Source organism: Macaca nemestrina, chromosome 10 (genome assembly GCF_043159975.1).
Source record: "Macaca nemestrina isolate mMacNem1 chromosome 10, mMacNem.hap1, whole genome shotgun sequence".
NCBI classification, from domain to species: Eukaryota; Metazoa; Chordata; class Mammalia; order Primates; family Cercopithecidae; genus Macaca; species Macaca nemestrina.
In genome coordinates this window covers 138,389,032-138,416,643 of record NC_092134.1, presented here as the reverse complement: position 1 = coordinate 138,416,643, position 27,612 = coordinate 138,389,032, and the positions used below count along the sequence as shown (strand labels likewise).

The 27,612-nt window shown below is 45.3% G+C and overlaps 1 protein-coding gene across 1 annotated transcript in view; it reads left to right on the top strand.

Annotated features, from left to right (window-relative positions):
* LOC105484163 (potassium voltage-gated channel subfamily A member 6) overlaps positions 1-27,612 on the top strand; it is a 40,771-nt gene that overhangs the window by 7,052 nt on the left and 6,107 nt on the right. The gene's annotated exons all lie outside the window — the stretch shown is intronic.

The following is a 27,612-nucleotide window of genomic DNA, read 5'->3' as shown; positions in this document are numbered from 1 at the left end:
TGGGTAAGTGCAGGGCATAATTAACATGCATTGAGCTATGATATATATGTTGAACATTATTCATTATATAGGACTATGGCCTTGAGCTTGCGCAAGGAACTTACAGTTTGCTGGCAAAAAGAAAAAAACTCCAAGAAAAGTTCCTACAAACCAAAAACCCCACCAAATCCCTACAGCTGTAAACTCAGGATTCCTTAAGAGATTGCATAGGGCCCAAGGTTTTATTGATGTATATACTATGGTTATTATTTTTGAATTTTTTGAAATTTTTTTTTGTGGGTACATAAAGGTTTCATTTTTCCTAACCCCCTCCCCACACTCCCCCTACAGTTGTTATTGATGCTTAACAGCCCTATGATGAGGTCCCAGCAGTCTTTGGTGCTTTGGGTAAACAAAAGAAGTGGGCGGTAACGGCCTTCATTTGTCTTACTGAACCTTTCAGTGATTCTCTCCCAGACTCTGATCTCCTCTTGGCCTTCTTCACCTTGTGCCCACCGGACCCTCCCTTCCCTTCCCGTGGTGCTTTCCTCAGATGCACCAGCCAGTCCTGCGGCTTGTCATTTCTCCTCTCCACTGGCTGAGCCCTTGCTTGCGGCAGAATTTCTATCTGCCAGCAACTCGACATCCATTCCAAGATAGATTCCCAGAGAGTGTGGTCCTTCCGGGACAATCTAGCTGGAGCTGCCATCCTGGCTCACATGGGTTTTGACTGTGTGTTACTGCCGTGGGAAGGAAGTGGGGAGGAAAGTGTACTCCAATCCTACCTTGTCACGGTCACTTAGGGGAGGAAAAGAAATCCTTTTACTAGGTGGTAGGAGTTCCTCTCTCCATCTCACTTCGTATTTTGCCTCGGGTTGCACAGAGAGCTCATGGCAGAATAAGGTCTGGAGCTTGGCAGTTGGCAGGGAGAGGGATCTTCCCAGACGCAGGCCGTGGGGAAGGAAGACAGATGGGCTGTTAGCCTCTCATCTTGCCAGGTCTCCTGATGAACCACTTCTGTGCTGGGCTTGAGGTCTCTGTGCGGTTGGAGATGGTCATGTTTTTCACGTCCCTTTGCTCTGAACTTGAGAAAGTAGTTCACCCTGCCTCTTGGTCTTCTTGGTCCTCATCCTCTGGCTTCACCTGGTACCCTAAAGGGGGAGTGGAAACCTATCAGCCGCCGCCTTTGAAGGGTTATCAAAGCGGCGGCTGTGTTTGAAGGTGCACAGTAACAACAGGAGAGTGACTCCCTAGTTTTCAGAACAAAAGGGGAAAAGTTCCCACCCTACAGGAAGTATCATTCACACTGGTCTTACCTTGGCTATCACTTGACCTGTTTGGGGACTAGCCCTGCTGGGATTTATTACAAATTTTTTTTTAAACCCAACTCCACCCTCATCATTGTTACTCTAAAGAGAGTTCCTCATTCCTTGGTCACGAGCCTCAGCAGATACACTTTACCTCCTCCTAGAAAACATTTTGGAATCTTAAGCAGCTTCTGCTGTAGGCTGCAAGGAGTGCAGACAGACCCTGGCTCTTTGGTGAGAGCAAAGCCGACATTTCAAAAGGAAATTGCAGCCACGCAGTCTGCTGGCGCTGCTATTTTTGACATGCTTGCTGTTCTCTCAGGGCTTGACAACCGCTGTCTCCAGGAGACAGACAAACCTGCTCTTGGCAGCAGAGACACTGCTTTGAAAAAGAACATAGGAAGACAGTCCTGCAGCTGGGAGGGGCGGGGAGGACTTACCACTGGAAGTGTGGTACCTGGCTAGCGGGGCTGCAGATCTGAGGCTGCAGGATTTATCCTCACCCAGGGAATCCTGACCCTGCGTTGCATCATTCCCAGTGGGAACAGTCCTAGCAAGAATAAGAATGGCGCCATTCATTTACAGAACATTTTCAAACACGTTCAGTGCTTTCAGACATCGTGCTGTTTAACAAAGGGGTTAAGAGCATAGTTGCTGGAACCAGATCGTCGCAGCTCAAATCCCTCGTTTGCTGGGTGACATTGGGCAAGTTATGGAACAGTTCTGTGGCCTCAGTTTCCTTTTCTGTCAAATGGAGGCTAATAATCGTACCAATCTGATAGGGTTGTTTTGAAGATTAAAATAATTAATATATGTACAGTGTTTAAATGTACAATGTCAGCTGTTATTATCATCCTATAGCAATGAAATGAGGTGGTAGGCTAGGCTTTGTTTTTTTCTTTGGCAGGTAAGAAAATTGAAGCTCAGAGGGGTTGTGATGTACTTAAAGGCACACAGTAATGTGTGTTTAATACTCTTCAGGGGACATGGAACCGAATGGAATGCAGTGAGGGTCTAACTGTTATTGGGCAAGAAGAGAGAATGAAGCCATAGCTCCTAAATGTGTATATAGACTTCTGTTTACATGCCAGCTTGTCTCTGATGGAACAGCAGCAGGTGTCCTGTGCTTTTGTTTCCTATGGGTCTCTGAGTGTGCACACACACACACATATGCATATACACACATAAATATATATACATACATCCACATATATACACACATATATACGCACACAAACCCGCATATACACACACATGTATATACACAAACATATACACACGCACATGTATACACACATATATGCACACACAAACACATATATACACACATGTATGCACAGACTCATATATACACGCTTATACATATACCCACATATATACACACACACACGTGGTGCTCTATATTCTATCTCTATATTCTATATGTGTGTAGCGTATATACGTGGAACATCTTTCTATGGAGCCCTTCCTCAGTACCGCCACTGATCTCCCTCTCCCATTTTAACATTCTCAGTGGTTGACACTCCACTCGAGTTTTCCTCACACACCTGCTCATGCCTTCTTCCTTGGGATGAATGCAGGGTCTTATAGTTAGCAGGAGGGACAGAACCCACAAACCAGACCCGGGCCCAGAATTTTCCTACACTGTTCCAGTGGCTTTCAAACTTCCACTGTCCTGGTCCTCATCCTCAGCATGCATTCTGTTCCCCAGTCACCTTCACGGCCCCCTTTGCAGGTGGGGGTACCCCTTAATCTCTCGTGAATGTGTTTCTGCTTTCCTGGTCCTCCATTAAAGTGGAGGAGACAGGAGGCCCTGGAGTTGGAATAATCCAACTCCCCTGCCCTTGTGGGTCTCCACTGGCCTTCACTCCGCCTAAAGAGCATTTATGACGTCTCTTGTTAGGGGTCTTGGTGTGGGCCAGATTGCTATCTTCACCCTCATCTCACTGCCATAGCCACTACGGCTTCTTACAAAGGTCCCATCCCAGGGCAAGGCGACGTGGCTGCCCTCATGTTTGAGGATTCTGAGCATGCTGGCTTGCCTGCCTTTGGAGTTGGAGAATTGGTCTGAATCACTGTTTATTAGCTGTACCTCATTTAACCTCTCCAAGCTTCAGTTTCGTCATCTGCAAAATAAGGAAGCTAACATCACTTGCCTTACACAGTTGCCGTGAGATTCAGAAGAGACAGCCAGTTACAGAGTTTAGCAGGAAATAAACTCTTAGCAAAGCGTGGCTCTTCCCACTGCCAATCAGCAGAGGGACCCTCGGAGACACCAAACACCCACCTGAGAGTGGGGCCGAAACTACCTGCATGTCAGAGAAAGGCAGGGTCCTTGCTGACTGCAGTTTTGTTCTCTGAAACAAACATTTAAATGAAATATGACATAAAAAATAGACTCAGGATAGCTAGCTATTTTTACCAGAAGGCTCTTTGCCTAGAGGATTCACAGCAGAATTTCTTTAAATAATTGCACTTACGATGTGATTTAATATACAGAAATATAATCTGAATATATCTTGGAAGAATAGGATGGATATACTGGTAATATGTATATATTTTAACAAAGTTTGTTTCCAGCCAAACTAGAATGAGAATTCTCGCTTAACCCTTCCCTCAAGCCCGGGAGCATTGGAGAGGGTGGTGCTGAGGGTCCCAGATGGAGGGGGCAGTCAATGCCTCTTTACGAAGAAGGAGACTGATGCAGAGAAGTGAAATAATTTGCCCAAGATCACACAGGAAATTAGGGGCAGAGCTGTGCTTGGGACCCAAATTTTCTGACTCCAACTCCAGCATATTTTCCCATGGGAAATGAAACTATAAGAAATTATCTAAACACACACACACACACACACTTAAAAATAACTATTCATTTTCTGTCCAACCAAACTCCCTAGCAGAGCTGTCCATTGAAAATGGAATTAAGTGATTTTTAGTTTTATCTTTCCCTCCCCTGAGTTTCCAGGGCACAGAGGCAGTGGTCGTAGCTACAGAAGCCCAGAACCAGATGACCAGCTTCTGGATTTTTAAGGAAGTACTAATGACTGAGGACTAGTGCAGACCAAAGGTATTTAGCACCGGACAAAGAGAGGCTCATGTACAGGCTCTGGGCTTCTAATCTCACTGATTAAGGGATTCTTTAACCTCTTAAGGCTTTATTTTTTCTGTTTAATTTAGTGACTGGAAAGCATAAAACTGTCATAGATTGGAAATCAGGAAAGCAAGGGGTTATCTGAGTCTTCTGTATTTTATAGAGGAAGGAGGGGATGCAGAAGGTCAGCATCTTACCCAGGAGCGTTGACTTCTGATGCCTTGGGAGGCAGAAAGCAGCTTCTAGACTCTTCCCTGCACTTTGTTGCCCTGACAGAGAAAGAGAAGCGCTGTCAGTTACAGAGCTCTTTCACAAATCATAGGACCAGGGTCAGAAAGGAAGAACGTGTCCAGAAGCCCTGGTTGTTGAGGCATAAATCAGCCAGGCACTCCTCAGCTGCTTTAAGGCAATTTGGCATTGGTGGAAAGAGAAACAAGTTCTGATATGGTGGGGAAAATAGCCATGTTCCCTGCAGAAGACTGCTGTCTGTGCTTCAGGGGAAGGATCACGTTCACCCGGGAGAGCGTATGTGTGCACACTAAGGCGCCAGGCACACCCTCCCAACCAGACCCTCTACTCACTTGGAAGTGTGTGTGTGTGTGTGTGTGTGTGTTTTGTCTTTCTTTTTTGTGCATCTGCAATCTCCTGGTTTATGGTTTTACATGCCTCCAGCAATTCCGAATTGCAATCACAGAGCACCTACCCTAAAACTGGGCAGATTACCTTGTAAGAGGTCCTCGGTTGTCACTTGTGGCTTGGGAGCCACATGGGACACAACATTAAGGGCTATTGGAATATTTCACACACACATCTGACTTTTTGGTTTCTCTTCAAAGCAAAGGTCCGGGCTTGTTGATCCCACACGTTTGCTTTCCACCCCCATCAGCAAAAGCTGAGGGACAGTGGCCCCCTGCAGAAGGACGTGGGTCCTCTTTGCACAGTGCCCATCACTTCTTAGTCCCTGCTGCTGAGGCTGGGCCATCTGTCATTTTTTTTTTAAGATGGAGTTTCGCTCTTGTTTCCCAGGCTGGAGTGCAATGTCATGGTCTCGGCTCACTGCAACCTCTACCTCCCAGGTTCAAGTGATTTTCCTGTCTGTGTCTCCTGAGTAGCTGGAATTAGTGCCCGCCACCAGGCCTGACTAATTTTTTGTATTTTTAGTAGAGAGTGGGTTTCACCATGTTGGCCAGGTTGGTCTCAAACTCCTGACCTGAAGTGATCCACCCGCCTTGGCCTCCCAAAGTGTTGGGATTACAGGTGTGAACCACTGCCCCCAGCCTGTCTGTCAGTTTTAATTGTGCCCCTAGCCATGTGTTTTCGTAGGTGGGAGATAGTTCTCTATGTACATTTCTACCAAAGCTTAGAAAAAGAAAGATGGAAAGAGTATCGTGTTTAGGGAAACCATATCTGGCTTATGTCACCTGGTAACCCCTGGGGATACAGGTGCTTGCGGCCATACTCAGAGCCTTCCTGTGTGACTTCATCTAGTGGCTCAGAATCAATTATCTGACTTAGAAGTAGCAGGTCAGATGGAGATGGGAATATGTGAGTTTGCTGGAAAAAACAGAAATGAGAGCAGAAATGAAGGCTGTTTGCCGGGAGGAGCCGGTTCCAGCTATCCGTGAGAGACGGAACTGTGAGGCTGCACAGAGAAGAAGGCACTGGAGAGTAACAAGAGCATGCCATGTTCTGTGTCCAGGTAAGCAGGCAGGGGAATGTGTGATGTGATTCAGAACTCCCAACTGAAATGATGAAAATGAGAAATCAGGCAAACTTCCGCGTTTGGAGATGTGTCCAATTAGAGAACCGCCACCTGTTTCTGTGATCTCAGACTGTGGAGCACTACACCGCTCCTGCTGGCTAGGACCGAGTGGGCGTCAGAGCGGGGATTCATGAGTGGCATCGTGTGGCTTTCCTGATAACCACTGGCCACCCAGCCACGGGCTCTGCATCTGTTAGGTTGCTTCTGCGATGCCATGAGGCCCATGGCCATCCCCAGATTCGATCTTGCCTCTCCTGGGTTATTTCCAGCTGGTTTCAGCTCTCAGGTGGAATCTCCTGTCTTTGAAGCTTTTTGGTCAAAAGGTAAATGACCATAGATTTGGAACCATGTCTGACATTATTTCCTTCGGAGGGAGAGAAGAAAGGTTTTCCTTTTTTTAAGCTTTATATTTGCCCTTTCCAGGAGGGCAGGAAATGTTCAATCAGGTTGGGGTTAAATAAAATCCATCATGAGCCTCACATTTGAATGCTGGTAGGCTTCACTTTTTCCAACAGATGCATTTCCAAAAAGTTGTTGTTGTTGTTGTTTTGTGTGTGTATAATATAATTATTTTCCTATCAGAGGCGCTGTTTAATAGAAGTGGGCCCTTTCACATTAAAAAATCTACACAATATGGTTACACTTAAAAGACAGCATGTAGTCGGTGGAAAAATGAATATAAACTAGCTTGTAACGTACTTCATGCAATCGTGATTCCTTCCTTCAGTGGAAGGAAGAGGGATGCTGTGGCATTGGAAATGATGAGGACTGCTGATCAGACTTGAAAGGAAAAAGAACGTTTTTATTTTCATTGTAGGAACTAGGAGATATTTTTTAAAATATATGTTCAAAAATGGGAACTCCAGCTGGGTGCAGCAGCTCATGCCTGTAATCCCAGCACTTTGGGAGGCTGAGGCAGGCGAATCGGTTGATGTCAGGAGTTCGAGATGAGCCTGGCCAACATGGTGAAACTCCATCTCTACTAAAAATACAAAAATTAGCCGGGTGTGGTGGCGGATTTCTGTAATCTTGGCTACTTGGGAGGTAGAGGCATGCAAATTGCTTGAACCAGGGAGGTGGAGGTTGCAGTGAGCTGAGATCGTGCCACTGCACTCCAGCCTGGGCAACAGAGTGAGACACTGTCTCAAATAAATAAATAAATAATAAAATTAAATTAAATGGGGAATTCCAAGAAACTCTATCATAATCTCTCTTTTTCTTGCTGCATGCAGACTGTAAGTGATGCATTTGCAGGTGGGCAACACTGTGTTTCCCACACCTGTAGCTGTGTCAGGTGAGGCAGGACAGGAGACATGAGGACATGGTTCTGAGCCTCTTAGTCTATCTGTGAACGGTGTAGGCGGAGGGTGATATCTGTCCACCCTGAGGGAGTCAACTCCCAGTGCTATTCCCCACTGGTGTCTACCTGTGTGACCCAGGGAGAATTCAGAATCTCACTGAGCCTTGTTTTTCTCCTCTGTAAAACTGGGCCATTAATAGACATCCCACATGGTGGCCAGTGAATCGGTGGAATTAAAGCTAACAGGCCTGGTATGTGGTAAGCATTCAGTAAAAGTTATCATTTCATGGTCTATTTCTTATTTGCCCACTTTGACAGAGTACTGAGGCATAGGCAAGGCCTCTTATCCAAACGTTAGGTACAGTTAAAACCACTCACAGCTCTCCTAAATCAGTCTTTTGGATAAGAAATATGTCTACCTATGTAGACATATTTCTTTCGTTTCGTAGATTTGGACTTTCTGATCCAATAGTGACCATGATTCAGCTATTCAATCACCAAACACTTGGTCATAACAGAGGCGACTCATGTAAAGGGGCTTCCTACCCTCTTAGAGTGAAACTGTTTCCTTGCTAAAAAAGCCAGCAGCAGAGAATATCCAGGGATTTTGTTAAATTCCTAAAGAAAGAACATAAGCAATGAGGTGACTTACCCATTGAGAATCCCTGAGATCAGCGAGAACTTCCAGAAAACTTGGGAATCCACAGAGAGATTGAAGGACTGAGTGTGGAAGGCTCGCATGGCTCAGCTATTCACTTGGCTGACCTGTGGGCTGCCATCAGCGGGAGAATGAGCGGGAAGAAATGCACAAGGGTGCGGGTAGGATGCTTTCTCCCCGATGCGCGAGGTCAACACTTTTCCTTGCAATTATAACACAAATCAGTGGAAAACAGACTCAACTTACAGAGGATGCATTGACTTTACCTTCAGCATTTCAGGGATGTATTTAATTTGCAAGCCAGTCAGCTGAACTCACTTCATATATCAATCGAGAATAAGGACAGATGACATGGAATAATTGAGCAGGAAGAGAATTCTAAAAGTCATGGAATTCATTGCCTTGCTGTGCATTAGAAAAATTTCTAGATTATTCCAGGCTTATTCTGAAAAATGCCCAGAGAAAGAGAATCCATAATATAGACTCCTTCAAGCGACTTGTGTTTGAGCACCCTTTGTCAGGATGTTTTCCTCATTGCTCAGTTACACAGCTCCTGCTGCAGTTTAAATTTCCTCCTCCTGTTTTGTCTTCTGCTGACATGGATACTCAAGTGACCATATTACCTAGAATAACTCATGCCAGAGTTCCTCAAATGTGCTCTGCAGAACATCAGTCCTACACGACTTTCCATGGAGAAAGAATCCCCAGGCACTGTGTTTCAGAAATGCTGCCTCTTGGAGATGTACAATGCATATGAACATAAAAGTAAAGGCTCTGAGAAGTCCTGCAGCAGTAAACCTATTTCACTTCTTTAACCCAGTGTTTTCCAACTTTTTAGTTTTTAAAACTTTTTTTTTTTTTTACCACAGAATCTCCTTCCCCCTTTTATAGTAATGTCTGCTGACATACCCCCAAAACTCATCCAACAAATACATTTTGAAAAACTCGAAGAGATATGAAGCTTGTTGCGATGGATTTGAGTGCACGGAGCCTCAGCCATTAAAGGTTTTTTGAGTTGGACCATTTTGTGGCTTCTTACCAAGCTTCTTAAAGTTCTTCACGCCCCTCTTGAGTTGTGCAGAAACAGAAATGGTGTTTTGATAAGGCTCTGAATAATGTGATAAAAGACATCCTCTTCCTTATAGTCCTTATAAGTCTTCTTAAATAGAAGTCTTTGAGAAAATATAAGAGTTGGTCTTGTTAGGTTTAGGGCTACCTTGCTAGGAAATGTCCACAGATCTGATGCACTCTGCCAGGGGAATGAGGACGTCTGCATGCCTTACAGTGTAACAGCCAATTCCTATGCACGTTGTTAACCAAGTCAAAAATTGTAACATGGATTTTTTTTACAATCACTTTTCTAACGAAAACCTATTGATGAAAACATTCATGATAAGCTTTACTAACTATCCTATTTATGAAATCTTCCTCACAATCTGAGAAAGATGCAAATACCAGCAGTGAGTTGTATGTAACTGGGTTTTCTCAGTATTCTTTTCCATCTTCGTAAACACTGTTTTCAAGTGTGACATTTGCCCTTTCTCCCTAAGTATTTTTGGTGCTGACACACCACAGTTGGACCTGGTTCCTCTGGTGCTTGGATTTCAGTCCCCTGGAAAGATGTTTTCTGCTAGGCATTTTTGTTTGTTTGTTTGTTTTATTGTTTTGTTGTTTTGGTGCTGCTGAGGGCTCTTACCTCTGACCCTCTTCTCATCCAGCAAGGCCTGAGGCTTGCTGTCTGCTTCTCACCCACTGGCCCAGGCTGAAATTCCTACTTCCGTGGTGTCCCTTCTGTGCTCAGAGGCAAAAGCAGAAAGGATGTAATTGCTCTTGTCCTGTTGTTGCCTTTGTACCGATTCCTCTTCTGTACATCTTGAGCCATGAGGAAAAGTTTCTGGTATTAAAGCCACTAAAAGTCAGAAGTGGACTGTGGGGTGGGTGAGGATTGCATCCAATTCTGCGTCTGTCACTAACCTGCTGTGTGACCCTACCCATGTCACCTGCCTGGCCCTCAGCAAATGGTAGCCATTAGTATTGTTCTCCCACCAGAGTCTTCACTGTAAAGTGAGGTCATTGGATTGGACGACTGGGTTTCTGCCTGAAAATTCTGCGAATACCCAAGTGTATTAATCAGATGTGCAGCTGGCTCCCTGAAAACTTGACAGACTTTATTGCTTGGCTTTTGCCACTGGAGTGATCTTTGAAAAAGAGAGTTGGAGTTACTAGGTTTTCAACTTGATGTAGAATCACTGAATTTCAGAGCTCATATACTCCAGTCTATTATTTTACAAAGATCTGAACTTACATTTAAAAATATACTGAGCAGGTTGTAGCAAAGTTTTGAAAGAGATACAATAATTTTTATCTGCTATCAAGGAATGATAAACGTCTTCCTTTTCCTTCCTTTCTGTGTCTATTCCTTCCTCCCTCCTTCCTTTCCTCCTCTCCTCCCTCCTCCCTCTCTCTTTCCTTCCTTCCCTCCCTTTTTTCTCCCTCCTCCCCTCTCTCTTCCTTCCTCCTTTTTTCCTTCCTTCTTTCTTTTTCTCCCTCCCTCCCCTTCTCCCTCCCTTCCTTCCTTCCTTCCTTCCTTCCTTCCTTCCTTCCTTCCTTCCTTCCTTCCTTCCTTCCTTCCTTCCTTCCTTCCTTCCCTTGTCCTTCCCTCCTCCTTCCCTCCCTCCTTTCTTTCTATTTTTCTTAGATGAAGTCTATCCTAGTTATTAAGTGATTCCAGATCCTTCTTTACTTCGGCGTTGCAAAATAAACATTCCTCGGTTTTGGCTGTGTCAAGCACCTTGGCATTATGATGGGGAAAGTGCTGGGCAAGAAAAGATGTTTCTATATTAAGGAGAAGCAGGGGAGTGCGGCCCAGCAGGGATGCGAACCAGTATTCCCTGGGTCTCAGACTCCACACTAGAGGAAGGAGTCTGTAGAAAGGACAAAGGAAAGAAAGGTTGGTGTCACTCTCTGGAATCCTTAGACAAAGTAGAAGCTGGCTTCTTCTATTTCTGGGAGACAGCAGTGAGCAGCCCCAAGGGCAGGCATTGGGTTGTAGTGCCTGGGTCACCTCCCTGTGCCACACAGTGGCTCTGGGATAGAAAAGTCCCTGGAAGAGTGTCTAGCTCTGCCCTCACAGCTCTGCCCTGGGAAGCTTCCGAGCTGGGGCCTACGCCTGCACAGCTCCACCAAGGTCCTGCTGCTTTTTGGTGCGCGTTCATCATTCTCATCCCTCTCAGCTTTCCTTCCTACTCTGAGTGCAGCCTCACGAAGCCGCCCAATCCCTGGACAGGGATAGGAAGCCTGTGTGGACTCCTAATGTGCTGTTTGACCTTGAGCAAGTTACTTCAATTGAACTCTTTATTTTCAGACTCTAAAAGGAATATCTGCTCATAATAGAAAATTACCCCAATTTAGAAAAGTATAAGGAAGAAAATAAAAATCCCATAACCCCACCACCAGAGACACTGAGTGTTGGAACTTTGTTGTATTTTTCCCCCAGACTAACTTTGTCTGTCTGTATCAGTATATCTATAGAGATCATTCAGTATTTCATTGGAAAAGCTTCACGTTATATCTCTAGTTTTCTCATGCAGTTACTACATGGCCGTCATAGAGATGCAGCCTTCTTTTGGTAACCCACTTCCCATTGGACATTCAGGTTGCTTCTAATGAATGGTGCCACAACAAACACTTGTAGCGTCGATATTTGTTCACATTTATGACTCCTTCCTTGGCTATACTCCTAAAAGCGTCAAGAGATGTGAACAAAGTGAGCAACTAGTTTTCTAGGTATCACCTTTCTCACCTATAGTAAAACAACAACGGAAACAACAATCAGTGATAGCAGCAGACACTCACGTAGCATCTTGTGTGCCAGGCATGTCTCTAAGGGCTTATGTGTACCAACGCACTTAATCGTCCCAGTTGCACCATTATTATCTCCATTTCACAGCATTAGCTTTCCCAGAGTCACACACAGCCAGTTAGCGGGGTGGCAGGATTTCAGCCTAGGCAGTCTGGCTCCAGAGTCGTGCTCTCATCTGCTAAGCTAGTATTACCCCTGTGGGATGAAAGAGCTAAAATGAAGAATCCCTGGGGTCCTGTTACCCGGGAACATCACTAATGTAGCATGGAATCCTGCAAATAATGCTAGAATGGAGTAATGCAGTGGCCTGGTAAGCGTTCACTAGCTCCTGTCATCCTCTTCGTCCTCCCATTTGTGTGTTTGACGAGCTTGGGGTCCCTGTGTTTGTGAGTGCGTGTGCATGGGTATGCATGTGTTTGTATAATTTTATGAAGGGAACAGAGTCAGCAGAGTGTGAAGCAAGAAAGCCTGAACAATCTGTTGACACAACAATAAAGCGCTCGTAATTGACGCTGTTAGTTATAGATAACTCATCATCGTTTCCTTTTTGTCTTAAGGTTCCCAGGCACTTTGGCTGGGAAATGTGTCATTTCATAATTGGAGTGTCCCCCCTGGTGGAGCAGGAATGGGATGGGATTTGGCCGTCTACTATAACTCCATCCCCCCAAAGCATGTCTGTACTTATTGTCTGAGGTGGCTGCTTCCCCTCCTTGAACTGATTTGCCTGTGCTGTCCAGAAGCATTGCTGGATATGATTATCGGAGCGAATCGACAGACTTTTCACTGGCATACCATGTCCACCTGCTCTGATCGCTTGCTAAATATAGAGATTGCCAGGACCCCTTGAAATTTTGATTCAGTAGATCTGGGAGAAGCCTGAGAATATGCTTTTTTAAAAAACATGTGCTCGGAGTGATCATTGTCAGGGAGTTTGGGGAAGTTTTAGGTAGCAGGTCTCAACCTTCAGAGGATATCAGCATCGCCAGATTCTTTTGAAAAAAGTACCACTTCCTATCCTTCTGCTGACTGCCTGCCCTAATTTGAATAACTGATCTAGGGTGGTTTCCAAGTGCAGGATTAAAAAAAAAGTCTCTAGAGGTTCTTGTGTGCAGCCATAGTTGGGTACCTCCAGCCTAAGAAGTTCTGGTGATAATATTACACCTATACCTTTCATTGCACTTCACATTTGACAACTCTCTTTCACCATTGAGCATCATAACAATTCACTAAGGTTAGTATAGCAGGCATTATTATATTGCCCTTGGCTGAGAGAGGTTGATTGAATTGCCTAAGGCTGCACAGCTTCTCCCTCAGTCAGCAGCAGCTGTTCTCTACTTGGCTCATGGCCAGTCCTGCCAGTTCTTTTGGGAAGGGGAAGCCTCCTCTCCCCTGAGACTCTCAGGGTGAAATCAGTTGCCTCTCCTAGTGCTGATGCTCGTGAGGCTCTTTCTTCCCCTTCTCAGCCACATCCTTTCTACTGCAGCCACTCTTCCTGCTCAGAGGGCCTCTCTCTGAAAGGTGCAGTTGCGTTTCCCTCCCAGGCTCCATCCCACTTAACAGTTAGGTCATGGCACTGAGGGATGGACAGCTTGGAGCCCGGACAGTCCATATCCTCCACTATGGTCTGAGGACACAGACATGCTGCCCCCCAGCTCCAGCCCCTTCGATGCCATCCTGCAGAAAGCACTGCGCATGGTGCATGGCAGGATCCAGGAAAGTCCCATCCCAAACACTGCTGCCCCCAGCTACAGCCTCACACCCCCATCCCAAATTCTCACATCCACCACCAAAGCTTCTCTCACCCCTGCATCCCACCCCTGATAACCTGAAAGCCCACCTGAGTCCTTCCTGGGAGGCGGCTGTGTGGGGCTGGAGCCCCTGCAGTGGTGAGTCCCACTCCGGACACCTGGCCAAAGGGAGCTTAACAAGGTGACCAGCGAAAGAGAAACAGAACCAGGTAAGGGCATCCGCCCCTTCCGCCATCCTCCACCCCGCAACCAAATGCAGGCTCAAAATCTCTCCCGATTCAAACCGAGGACTTTAGTTTCTCTTTACTGTTCCTCTCCTTGTCCAAACCTTTTCCTTCACACAGGCTGAATCTTGGAGAGGCTCCCAGTGACTGCAGACTTCCTGTGTCAGAATCCTGCAGCCTCTGTCCCTGGGCTGCTTGGGTGGAGTGGGAGGCGGCGGGAGAAGGCGGGGTTTGCCTTGCAGGCAATGCAGGCAGTGGCGCTGCACCCAGGGAAGAGTTCCAAATGCTGATTCTCTCCATTCCCTTTACCTCCCTACCTATTCAGCAGCCTTGCAACGGAGACGAAGCCACCCCCTAGCAGACTCTTGCAGGATATCGTTCACTTTCCTCTCTCGGGCCCTGCCCACCATGGGTTGTTGGTTTTGTGAGTTGGTGTGGGAGAGTCAGCAGGGTCCTCAGTGACTTTTGATGGTTCAGCACTGACTTTCAGGAAAGGTAAGCTGTCTGCCAACAAAGCTGGTCCCCACTGTGCCTCCTCCTCTTATACAACAACCTCAGGTGGCTTTCCTACCGGGTGAGAGGATTTGGAAGAACTGCGGAGGAATATGGGACCGACGAGCTCTCCTTTCTCAAAACAAAGGGAGCCTTGGTGCAGATGCACGAGGTGGTTGTTGAAGTTGCATGTGACCCAGAACGGCTGGCTTGGTGGATCTTTACTGTTCTGGCTGGACATTGTCAGGCAGCTATCAGGGGGTCCAAGAGTCCTTCACAATAACCCCTTATCACCCTCAAACAGCCAGCCAAGATGGTGCTGCTTGACCCCGTCCTGCTGACGGTGGTCTGGACCAGGGTTGAGCCTGAGAGCCAACCAACATGAGCCTCTTTCCTAAAAGCCGTTAGTCAGGAAGAAAAGGTTCCGGTTCAGTCTGGGCTAGCCTCCCTATGGAAGAGGTGGAAAACCTCCCAGCCGTGGGAGCTGGACGGGGTCTGATGCATCCTCCAGCTCCGCTTTCTCCTTTTGTAAATGCCAAAAGGAATTGGGGTCCTGAGTGATGACTTGATTGGCCCAAGGCCACACGGCAACTATGACTACTTTATAACAGAGCTGGATTTTGGAGTCCAGTGTGTTAATTCACTTACTCCTTTGGCTAAGACACAAAGCTTCTGAAAATAATCTCTTATGAGAGCTTCCATTCAGCTCAGACTTGGAAGAAAGGACAGTTGTTATGTGCTCTATACGGAGAGAACACAGGTCTCAGTATCAGACTGATCTGGGCTCAAAGCCCGGCTCTCCTAGTCACTAGTGTTGAGATCCTGGGTGCATTTCTCACACACCTTGTGCTCCTCCAGTATAAAATAGGGATCACCCTGGTCTCCTCACAGAAACATGGTGCGGGTGTTCTATTGAGTAGAAGATATACTTAGCAAATACTCATTGCTAAATAAAACAAGGCTTCCCGGTCAAAATGAGTAATAGCTCCCTCCTTCCTAGTGCTCTGATTCTGAAGCTGGCGTAGTTGTGGAATTATTAGTGCCCTCATGTTTGTGGTTGGGACCAGAGAACAGGGGCCTTTCTCTTGCTTTTCTTCGGACCCCGAGGGGAATGCTCTGCACAGAGCCTGGGTGTCATCAGTCAGCCCATGACCATCCCTTGTAGACTTGGGAGAACTCAGCCAGAGAGGGAAATGTGAGACTCTGGCAACGTGAAAAAAACAAGTACCTCTCTATTACTTTTTTTTCTAGCCTTGTGAAGTTTGTTCAGCCTACAACCCAGCATTGATTAAAGGCCTGCTCTGTGAGCCCACCCCAGTGGCAGTGTGCCCACTGGGTAAGATAAAGTGAGAGGTGCAGGGACGCACAGGTAGAAGGAGATCCTTCAGGCCTGGTCACATCTGAGGTTATGGGGCAGTGGCCTGATACTCTTGAGACAATACGCTTCTTGATACTCTTTTGAGGGTGGCTGCAGAGGACATTGACTTGTACCTTTGGCTCCTCTGTTCATTCTTCACCTCATAGAATGAACATTTGCAGGCCTGCACTGAGGCACTGTTTTGTCCTTGTTATGTGCTTCATGCCCTAAGTCACCACATCTGAATTCAGTTCCTAGTCACTCGCCTGTCTTCAGAACAAATCCCTACGGAATATCCATCTTTCTAGACCCAGAGACGGTCCTGCCTCTCTCAACCTTCCCTCTGTCCTCATCACTCTAAATCCTAAATCTCCTTCAAAGACCACCTAGCTCATACCCAGCTTTCTTCATGAAGTATTCATGTGGACTGGACCCCTCCTTTTGCACTCAGCAGAGGTTACCTTGTGTTGCTGTACATTTTTAAACTGTAAGAGTCCTTTCTAGAGATACATGTACCACCAAACCCTCACCTCTAGGGGTCAACAACCTAGTTGAAAATACATCCTAAGTACAGTTGGGCTGCCATTTTTTTGAAGGCAGGGCCCTGTTTCATCTTTTTTATTCCTCAGTGCACAATATTGGGGAACTATAGGTTGCATATAACAGTGGCATTAAAAAAAAGAACACTTTTTATCTCATATAAAATGGAGTCTTGAGGAAGGACAGCTTCAGGATTGGTAATGTATCAGTTGGCTATTGCTCCGTAGCTAGCCAATTCAAAACTGAAGAGTTTGAAACACCACCATTACTTTATAGCTCCCAATTCAAGCAGGTCAGCAATTTTGGCTGGGCTCAGCTGGGCAGCTCTTCTGTTCTCACCTGTGCTTCCTCATGCATCTGTGGTCATCTCTAGGTTGATCAGGTGGTGCTGCTGGGGGTTGTGTGACTGTTGGCCAGGGAGCCTCAGTATCCGGCCTATGTTGCTCCCATATCTCTAGCAGGGCAGCCTGGAGTTTCCCTCTTGAGATGAGATTTGGAGTTGGTGCCGTCACTTCTGCTGCAATGCTGTTGACTAAGACTCAGTAATAAGGAAATAGACTCTGTCTCTTGATGGGAGGAGCTTCAAGATCACATTGCCAAGGGCAGGTGGAGCATTGGAAGCATTTTTTTTTTTGTAGTGGGTCTACCATGGCCAATGATGTTAGGGCTTGAAGAAGTCTGTTCTTAGGACTTGCTTGGATTTTTGCCTCATGCTCACAGATGGCAGTAGCGGTTCCAAGCATCATGTCCTCACACAACAGTGTGTGCAGGCAGGAAGGGTTGAGCCTAAAGATGATGAAGACCTCCCCAGCTGTCTCTTATGAGCCTTTCCTTAGGCTGTGGTTAGGGCAGGGCTGTCCTAACCAGAATAGACCAAAGGCTAGGATTACCATGATTAACTTAGAGTCGTCCCTAGGCTGGGAGGGACTTGTCTTCTTCTTCTTGGCCTTTTCCTTCTTCGTCTTCTTCTTTTTTTAAATAAAAATTTTTTTTGACAGGGTCTTGCTCTGTCACCCAGGCTGGAGTGCAGTGGCATGATCATGACTGTCTGTAGCCTTGATGTCTCAGGCCCAAGTGATCCTCTCACCTCAGCCTCCTGAATAGCTGGGACTACAGGCACACCCACCACGTCTGGCTAATAAATTTTTATTTTTATTTTTTGTAGAGACAGGGTCTTGCTATGTTTCCCAGATTGATCTGAAACTCCTGGGCTGAAGCAGTCCTCCTACTTTGGCCTCCCAAAGTGCTGGGATTATCGGCGTGAGCCACCGTGTCCAGCCAGTCTGTCTTCTTTGAAGGACTTCTTTGAAGTCAAAAGTGTTGGCTTCCAGAAACCTGAACAAAATTGGGGTTCTGAGAGCACAAATGCAGCAGTGGTGGGGGTGACAGCTGGGTTGGGAGCTAGTAGGGTGTGGAAGAAGAAACTTACATGGTGTCTTGTACTCACTTATTTTTTTAAAATAGACATTTATAGTAAGCCTATATGTATGAGGCACTAGAGAATTAAAGGTGAGCAAAACTTTAATCTTCTAAGAAGGCCAAATCTAGATGGCAGATACGAGTCAACAGCTGACTGTAGTACAATGATGGTAAATGGTAGAGGTAGGGGCTTGGGAGTTTAGGGCAGACTTTTAGGGCTTACATGAGGGCCCAGATCTTGCCCTGCTGTCCATGCCTTACCACCAGTGGGTTCTGACAGTAAAGACCAATGCAGGCAGCAAGGCACCACTTTATTCGTATCCAAAGCAGGACCCAGCTACCTGCACTTCAGGGCTCTCCAGTAAAAGACTGAGTTGAAACCCACAACTGGAATTGCAGGCCAAAGTGGGGTGTCTTACTCTCATCTACCTTGGAGCCAAAATCTGTGACAAGCTCTTTTAGAGGCAACTTTCAGGAAGGTAAGAGAACAAGACCCAGAAGTCGTTCTAAGCCCTCTTGCCCAGCTGATTTCATGGAGTGAGAATCATATGGACAGAAAGGAAAGGTGCCTGGTCTGACCCAAGGGGTCAGGGACTGAAAAGTGAACTGGGTATGAGGACTGACTTAAGGCACAATAGTTGTGTTAACTGGTAAAATGTAGCCTAACCAATGTATTGGGTTCAACTATTGGGATTAAGAATTTAGCATTCTTGGAGTCTATAGGGGGGAAATTAATAAATGCAAGTGTAACTGAGTACTCCCATTTTTCTAAGAAAAAGAGAATGATATTTCTAAATTTTTTTTCTTTCCTTTTTTTCTCCATTTCCCCCTGCTCCCCACTTCCTACTTAGCCCTTTGGAAATGTAGTTCTAACCTTTACCTCCCCTTCAGCAGACACTCCCTACAGGGCAATTTCATCTAACTATGCGCTTAGAAGCTCCAGAGTGGAACTCTGCCACCAGGAGACTTCCTCATGGGACAACAGTCAATCTCCAACCCAAAGTTGCCTGTTATGAAACTCTCTCCCACCTGGAGAATTTTGGCTGCCTTTAACAACCTAGTTCTGCCCACAAAGACATCAACTCAGCTGTCTGATTGATAAGGCACCGAAGCCAATATGTGTACCCCCACCTGCTGGCTTCCTCTCCTGCATGTCATTCATGCTAGGCCCCCTTTAAAAAGAACCTTCTTTCTGTTCCAAAGGCAAAGTGGTGCCCTTAAGGCAGGAAGCCTATACTTCTTCCTCTAAGGTAGCTATGGAATAAAAAGTCACTCTCTCTTTTTTTTTTGAGACGGAGTTTCACTCTTGTTACCCGGCTGGAGTGCAATGGCACAACCTTGACTCACTGCAACCTCCACCTCCTGGGTTCAAGTGATTCTCCTGCCTCAGCCCCCTCCTGAGTAACTGGGATTACAAGTGCCTGCCACCATGCCTGGCTATTTTTTTTTTTGTATTTTTAGTAGAGACAGACTTTCACCATGTTGGCCAGGCTGGTCATGAACTCTGACCTCGGGTGATCCACCTGCCTTGGCCTCCCAAAGTGCTGGGATTACAGGCACGAGCCACCACGCCTGGCCAAAAGTCACTGTCTTTATACCAGACCTCACTCTTGTTAATTGGACTCTGCCCACAGCGAGTAGATCAGGTGGACTCTGAAGTAAGTGATACTGTGAAGGCAGGTAGCGGGTGGTCTGGGTAAGTGAGGAAGAGCAACAAATTCTTCCTTGGCACTGGAGGGAGTCAGGGAGGGTTTCTCAGGGGAATTAACACTTCAGCAGGGCCTTGGAAGATGACTTGGAATTTTCATTGTTGAAAATAAAATTCTTAATAAGAGAAATGGCATGGGGCTCAAGAATGGGATGCTGTGTTCAAGGACCCAGGAGCCTGGGTTATATGCAGTAAGAGAAAGGGTGCAGGAAAGGCTAGAAAAATAAGTCGGATTCAAGATTGTGAAGAGTCATGAAGCTGCTTAGAAGTGGGATTCATTCTGAAGGCCATGGGAGTAAGCAGGAGTTTTAGATCAAAGTGACATGCTCAGGTCACATTTAGGAATGATGCCTCTGGCTGAAGCAAGATGGGAGTGGGAGAGACTAGCATGGAGGGGACCCAGTGGGAGTAGTGTCTGATATAGCCAGTTGCAGGGAGACATGCCCGGGCGGCTCACCCAGGAGAAATATTTTGTCATTGACATTGCTTATAATTGCTAACTGTGATATTGTGGAATATATATTTGGTCTTCATCTTCTTTCCTGGCATAGGGATCTCCAAAGTGATGTCTTCTTGTATGTCAATGAGTTTACTGATGGCTGGCAGCCCCTGGATAGCTTCAGGACAGTGGCTGGTCACTGAAAAGACCAAGGCAGGATTATAGGGCTAGAACTTTCAATCCTGCCCCACCAAGGGGTGAGGGGCTGAAGGTCAAGGCAATCATCAATGGCCAGTGGTTAAATCAATCATGCCTATGTAATGAAGCCTCCATAAAAACTCCAAAAAGGACTGGTTTGAAAGAGCTTCTGGATAGCTGAACACATTGAGGTTCCTAGAAGGTGGCACACCCTGAGAGGGCATAGAAGCTCTGTGCCCCTTCTCCATACCTTGCCCTGTGCATCTCTTCATCACTATCCTTTGTAATAAACCCATAAATGTAAGTAAGTTTCCTGAGTTCTGTGAACCACTCTAGCAAATTAAGCAAACCCAAGGAGGGGGTCATGGCAACTCCAGTGTATAAAACCAGTCCCTCAGAAGCACAGGCAAAACAACCTGGGGCTTGTGACTGGCACTGGAAGTTGGGGGGCAGTCTTGTAGGGCTGAGCCCTCAACCTATGGGATCTGATGCTGTCTCCAGGTAGACAGCATCAGAATGGAATTGGAGGACACCAGCTGGTGTCTGCTGCAATTGCTTGCATGTTGGTGGGGAAGAATCCCCAAAGATTTTATCACAGAAATCTGTGCTAATGGTTGTGGTGTGAGAGTAGAGGAAGAAGTTTGCGTTTTTTCCTACTCACAGACACATACGGAAATAAAAAGCAGTCAACTTTTGGCCAGTATTATCGTTTTAATATCCTCTGCGGACAGTGCAACCTGTGTGGGTACAGACTGCTCTTCATGCACTCCTTGTTGCTCCACCTATGGGAGGCTTTTATGGAAACCCAAGCAGAAGAGGCTACAGTCACTTACTGAGCATCTACTGGGGGTGCATGGATAGACGGCCTGAGTGTGGGCTCTGCAGCTCCGAGGCAGTTTGAAGAGAACCTTTGTATTTGGGTGCTGCTGCGCTAGGCTGCGGAGACGGCTCTCCAAGTGTTCCACTCTGAGAGAGTAGAAAATAAGCACACCCACTAAGACGGCATAAGGTGGGGAGGGATGGGGCGGTTATTGTCATCTGACTGGCCTCGGCTGCAGGGTCCCATAAGTTCCACCTCTTGTGGCCATGGCCACAGTGGCATCCCCTTGACCCTCTCCAGGAGCCTAAGAACTCCTTCTTCAGACTGCTTGGAGGGGGTGGTAAGGAACAGTGTCTCTTTTATTCTTGGAATGTCCTCCATAAAAATTTCAGAGCTGCCTGGGAATCAAGTTGAGTGGAGATGTTTGATGAATAGGTTTATTCAGAAACAAACCCTGCAGCATCTGTGGCTCCTGGCTTGTCTAGGAGCCCTGCTCCCTGCCTTGGATACTGGGAGGTGGCAGCATGGCACCTTATACACACTGGGGGCTACCAGTGAGTTTACAGGGTGATACTATTTGCAGAGCAGCGACTGAAGACAGCTGCTTTTCTTGATCTCTTATTGCTTTTCAAGTGTAGCCTACATGAAATGGGATACGATGGTCCAGTTTACTCAGTCTCTCTGAAAAATGAGAAACTTTGTTATGTCTATTTGCTGTTGATCTGCTGCCTGATTTTGAACAGAGCATATAACCTATCTGCATAACTAAATGCCGTACACTTGGAGGCTTCCATAACAGAGACTTATTTTTTAACTGCTGTGGTAGCTAGAAATCCATCATCAAGCTGTCAGCAAATTGGTTTCTGGTGAGGGCTCTCTTCCTGGCTTGCAGATGACTGCCTTCTCACTGAGGATGCACATGGCCTTTCCTCTGTGCATAGAGTGAGAAAGAGCTCCAGTGTGTCTCCCCTTTTAATGAGGTCACCAATCCCATGGGACTAGGACCCCGCCCTTATGACCTCATGTAACCTTAACTACTTACTTAGAGGTCCATCTTCAAATACGGGCATTCTGAGATGTAGGGCTTCAGCATATGAGTTTTGGGGAAACACAAACATTGGTCCATAATACATACCCTTAAAGATGTTCTCCTGCTCTGATTGCTTTCAAAGGCTCTCAGGAGTTCAGGCATAATATACATAAAAAAGCAGGCAAACTCTGCTTATGCATAGAATAATAAAGTTTGTGCGTTGAACTCAAAAGCTTAAGGAAGACTTGGTTTAAAGATTTATAATCTTAATAAATTGAATGCAGTTGACCTGTAAACAACATGGGTTTAAACAGCATGAGCCTACTTATGCATGGATTTTCTTCTGCTTCTGCCACCCCTGGAACAGCAAGACCAACCCTTCCTCTTCCTCCTCCTTCTCAGCCTACTCGGTGTGAAGACAATGAGGATGAAGACCTTTACAATGATACACTTCCACTTAATAACCAGTAACTATATTTTCTCTTCCTTATCATTTTCCTAACATTTTCTTTTCTCTAGCTTACTTTATTGTAAGAATATACTACATAATACATATAACATACAAAATATGTGTTAAATGACTTTTTGTGTCATCAGCAAGGCTTCTGGTCAACAGGAGGTTATTAGCAGTTAAGTTTTGGGGGAGTCAAAAGTTATATGCAAAGTTTCAACTGCTCAGGAGTCGGCAACCCTAATTCCCAAGTTGTTCAAAGTCAACTGTATTTATTTATCAAAGCAATGTATTTTCCTTTTTTTTTTTTTTGAGACGGAGTCTCGCTCTGTCGCCCAGGCTGGAGTGCAGTGGCCGGATCTCAGCTCACTGCAAGCTCCGCCTCCGGGGTTTACGCCGTTCTCCTGCCTCAGCCTCCCAAGTAGCTGGGACTACAGGCGCCCGCCACCTTGCCTGGCTAGTTTTTTGTATTTTTTAGTAGAGACGGGGTTTCACCGTGTTAGCCAGGATGGTCTCGATCTCCTGACCTCGTGATCCACCCGTCTCGGCCTCCCAAAGTGCTGGGATTACAGGCTTGCGCCACCGAAAGCAATGTATTTTCTAAATAACTATTCAGGAAACAAAAGCCACCTTGTGGAAACAGAAAACATGCCCATTGACATATACGTATACACGCATAGAAAAAAAGACTGGATGTATATTAATAATAATAGTCATAGCTAGTAGTTACAGAACACTGTGCCTTATATCAACATTATCTTAAATCCTCCCATTGTGGAGTAGCTTCAATTATAATTTCCATTTACCAGAGGAGGCCACCGAGCAACTGGCCTAAGACCAAGTTTATGTGACTCCAAAGGCAAAGTGCTTGTTTTTTTCTGAGTAGAAGGTACATGCACAATTTTTATTTCTTTTTTATAGTTTTCTGAAGTCAGTGAATTATTCATAATGAGTGTGTACTTTTTTTTTGGAAGAGAAAAAACTTCCATCATGAAAAGTTATAATGGATGGCTATGGTAAGAGGCAAACAGGGAAAAATCATAAGTTTATGTCATTCCTGAATATTCTAGTTGTAGAAGGAAGCAGTTGATTTGGGCCTAAAATGGTATTTTGTTTGCATTTCATTGATAATTATGATATATATCCTCTTAAAGATAAAGTGACCCTTGAGAGTGTCTGGATAATTTTCCTGTAGGTAACAACCCCATTAAAAAGTGGGCAAGAGACCTGAACAGACACTTTTCTAAAGAAGGCATGCACGTGGTCAATAAGCATATGAAAAAAGCTCAATATCACTCATCATTAGAGAAATGCAAGTCAAACCCACAATGAGATACCATCTCACACCAGCCAGAGCGGCGGTAGCCCTAACTTGTTGCATGCCACTTCTTTACCTCCTGGGAATGAATGCACAGGGCTCTGGTGACAAATCTGAGGGAAGCAGAAAATTTTACCAAGCTCGAGGTTTTAAGGGATGACACGTTCCACATCAATCACAGAAATGGCAGAATGCTTGGGAAACATCTGTTGAGCCTAACTCCAACAAGACTGAGATGGTCAGTGGCACGCACTGGGTCAGCAAGAAGGATGGTTCAGATTCTGGTCCCAGAATTCCCTGCTGATGTGGCATAGCCCAAGCTCTGGGGAGCGGAGCCCACTTAGGGATGTGTCCCTCAATAGCCAGCTATTGCCCGAGACTAACTGGAGGCAGAGGATTGGGTGTTTTTAAAGTGCACACAAGGAAGATTCTCAATTGTATTATATTGCGAACATAAAAATTTAGGACTGCCCGTGTTGATTGCAGCTTGTGTCTGAAGGGGAGCTTATTTAAGGAAGACAATCTGATAGTCTTACTCCTTAGAAGGAACTTTAAAGAATATTTGGTTGATCATATAGTCCTGATAAGCAGGAAGAAAAAGAAAGGATGAATTTAAACTCATTTTACTCATCAGAGGGTGACATTAATATTGGATTATCAGGCAGTACCTAATTGCACAAGGGGTATAAACAAGTGGTGCTCAACATTTGACATTCAAATTTAGAGTCCACTGATGCCCCCATCTTATGCTGAATTTAGAATCGTGTGCATTAGGTGACAGATGAGCATTCTCATGGTGGCCCCATCAGCCAGCCAGTATCACCATCTTTTCTGTATAATAATGCTGTATGCATAATAAATTGGCAATTTATTAAGATTATAAGATAAATAATAAATATTTAGTAAGATTTATTTAATCTTATTTTTAGCAATTTTTTGTCCTTATTTTATCAAAGTGAGAAGAAAATAGAGACGTCTGCAGCACAAAGCATTGGTGTTAAAACTTAATAAACTTGAGGCAAGATGAAAATCATTAGATTTGCCTAAAGTGCTCTATCAGATGTTCAGTGGAATTCAGCCAATTGAATATGTATTGAAGTGCAGAGGAAGGTGACGTATTTAAAGATCATGTGTGAAGTGCTGCAAATATACCATCAACGATTATGTCTAAAAGGCAAAGTGTGAAGGAGGGTTTTGTACCATGTTAGCTTGCCGGCATAGAAACCCATACAACACATGACCTTTTGCACGTTTTCTGTCAGTACATTTCCATTTCCAGAAATTTAAATTTTAATCTAAAAATGGGGACTGGTAATATAGAGAGGAGAGAGGGAAACAGGGCATTCAAAGAAAAAACATGCGATCTCCAAGTTGTAGAATTTTAGGGTAGAGATGAGACAGATGAATAAATGTTATTTAAACCAAAGCAATACATACTGGTTGTTGCCACAGGAAAGCATAGTGTATCATACAAATTTTTCAGCATGTATGTATTGAGGTCCTCCTGTCTTCTAGGCACTGGGGATATAGTGATAAATGAAACAAAAGATTTCTTCCTTTTATGGAGCTTAAGTGTGTGTGTGTATGTGTGTGTGTGTGTGGATGTGTATGTGTGCTGATGAGGAGGAGGAGTGGAAAGAGATGTTAATCCATTAAGCCCAAATGTAAAATTGCAACTGTGCACATGTTACTGGGAACTGATACCCACAAAACTGCTATGAAAGTCCAAATTAGGGACATTTAACTCAATGACATTTTAGCTGATATTTGAATGATTAACAGGAGTTAAATAGTCAGAGGAGGTAGAAACCACATTCCAGGGAGAGGGGACAGTGTATCCAAAGGCCCCATGATGAGAGGAACATGGTAAGTATGAGCATGGTGAGCCTGGAGCTAGGTCCACAGGTTACGAGTTTTATCTTCAGCCTTGGAGCCACGGGATGAATGCCTTAGGTGGGTTTCAAGTGGTGGGGTGGTGAAATGGTTTGGTAGTTCTCACACTGCTATAAAGAGCTACCTGAGACTGGGTAGTTTGTGAAGAACAGAGGTTTAATTGACTCACAGTTCCACAGGCTATATAGGAAACATGACTGGAGAGGTTTCAGGAAACTTGCAGTCATGGTGGGAAGGTGAATGAGAAGCAACCATGTCTTCACGTGGCGGCAGGAGAGAGAGAGAGAGCAAAAGGGGAAGGGCTACACACTTTCAAACAACCAGATCTTATGGGAACTCACTATCATGAGAACTGCAAGGGGGAAATCCACCCCCATAATCCAGTCACCTCCCACCAGGTCCTGCCTCAACACTGAGGATTACAATTCAGCATGAGATCTGAGTGGCAACGCAGCCTAACCATATCCGATGGGGTAATACGATCGGATTTGTGAGTGAAAGTATTGGTCTGGCCACAGTCTAATGGATTGGAGGGACTGGATGGATGCAGGTGGACCAATGATAAAACTTGTGTCCATGGCCAGGTGGAAGATGGGACTAGGGCAGTAGTGATGGAGATGGAAAGAGGTGAATAGGTTTGAGAGCTTTGGGAAGGTGAAAGCTTTGGTACTTGGGAATCAATTGGAGGTGGTGGGATAGACAGAAAGGGAGGAGGAGGATGACTTCCAGGCATTAATAATACAAAATAGTAGATAATTCAATAGTCACTTCATTTTGGCATTGGAATGAAGTATGATTTGGGTGGAGGGCAAAACAGTAATCATGTTTTAAAAATTCTTTACTTTTTGTTAAAGTAATATATGCACACAGTTTGAAAAGACAAGCAATAGTTATGTTAGGCCGTTCTTCCGTTGCTATCAGGAAATACCTGAGAGTGGATAATTTATAAGAAAAGAGGTTTAATTGGTTCACAGTTCTGTAGGTTGTACAGGAAGCATGGAGGTGCCTGCTTCTGGGGAGGCTTCAGGGAGCTTTTACTCATGGTAGAAGGCAAAGTGGGAGCAGGCAGTTCACATGGCGAAACCAGAAGCAAGAGGGCGAGGTGGGCAGTGCCACATACTTTTAAACAACAAGGTATCGTGAGAACTCACTCACTATCTCAAGGATAGCACTAAGGGCATGGTGCTAAACCATTCATGAGAAATCCATCCCCATTACCCAATCACCTCCCACCAGGACCCACCTCTAATATTGGAGATTACATTTGACATAAAGTTTGGGTGGAGACACAGATCAAAACCATATCAATAGTATAAGGCTTCCAGGGAAAACCAGCTTGCCCGTGTCTCTCTCTCCCTCACCATGAAGCCAGTCCATAGCAGGACCACTTTCAATTATTTTAAGTTTGTTTTCTGGGATTGACCTTTATTTTTTCTCAGTAAATGTAGATGTTACTCTTTCTTGATTTACTTTTTCATTTAACAAATATTTCTAAAGCACCTACTATGTGCCAGTCACTCTGTTCTAACCATGGATGCATCAGCAAACAAATTATGGATACATGTAGCAAACAGAATTCCCTGTCCTCATGGTGCTTTCATTCCAGTAGGGAGAATAAACAAATGTTTAAATAAAATATTACTATAACCATCTCGTTATAATGAGGTGGTGCCCTTTGTAGAGATGATTATAAATAATATGGAGAAAAGTAAACCACAGCAGAGGTAATGTAGGGAATGTCAGGGAAGAAGTATAGTGTTAAATAACAGAGTGGGAGAAGGGGTAGGCTTACTGAGAAGATGGCATCTGAGCATCTTCAGGATGGGAGGACTGGACCCTGTGGATAATGGGGGAAGGGGCAGGTTAAGCAAGGGGAACAGCTAGTGCAAAGGCCCTGAGGTGGGAGGACATGGGGTAACTGAGGAACAGAACAGCAAAGGGGCCTTTACTGCTGGAGGAAGGTGAATGAGGAGGAGAGTAATTTGGGTGGGGTAAGCCAGGGTGACCCAGATTGCA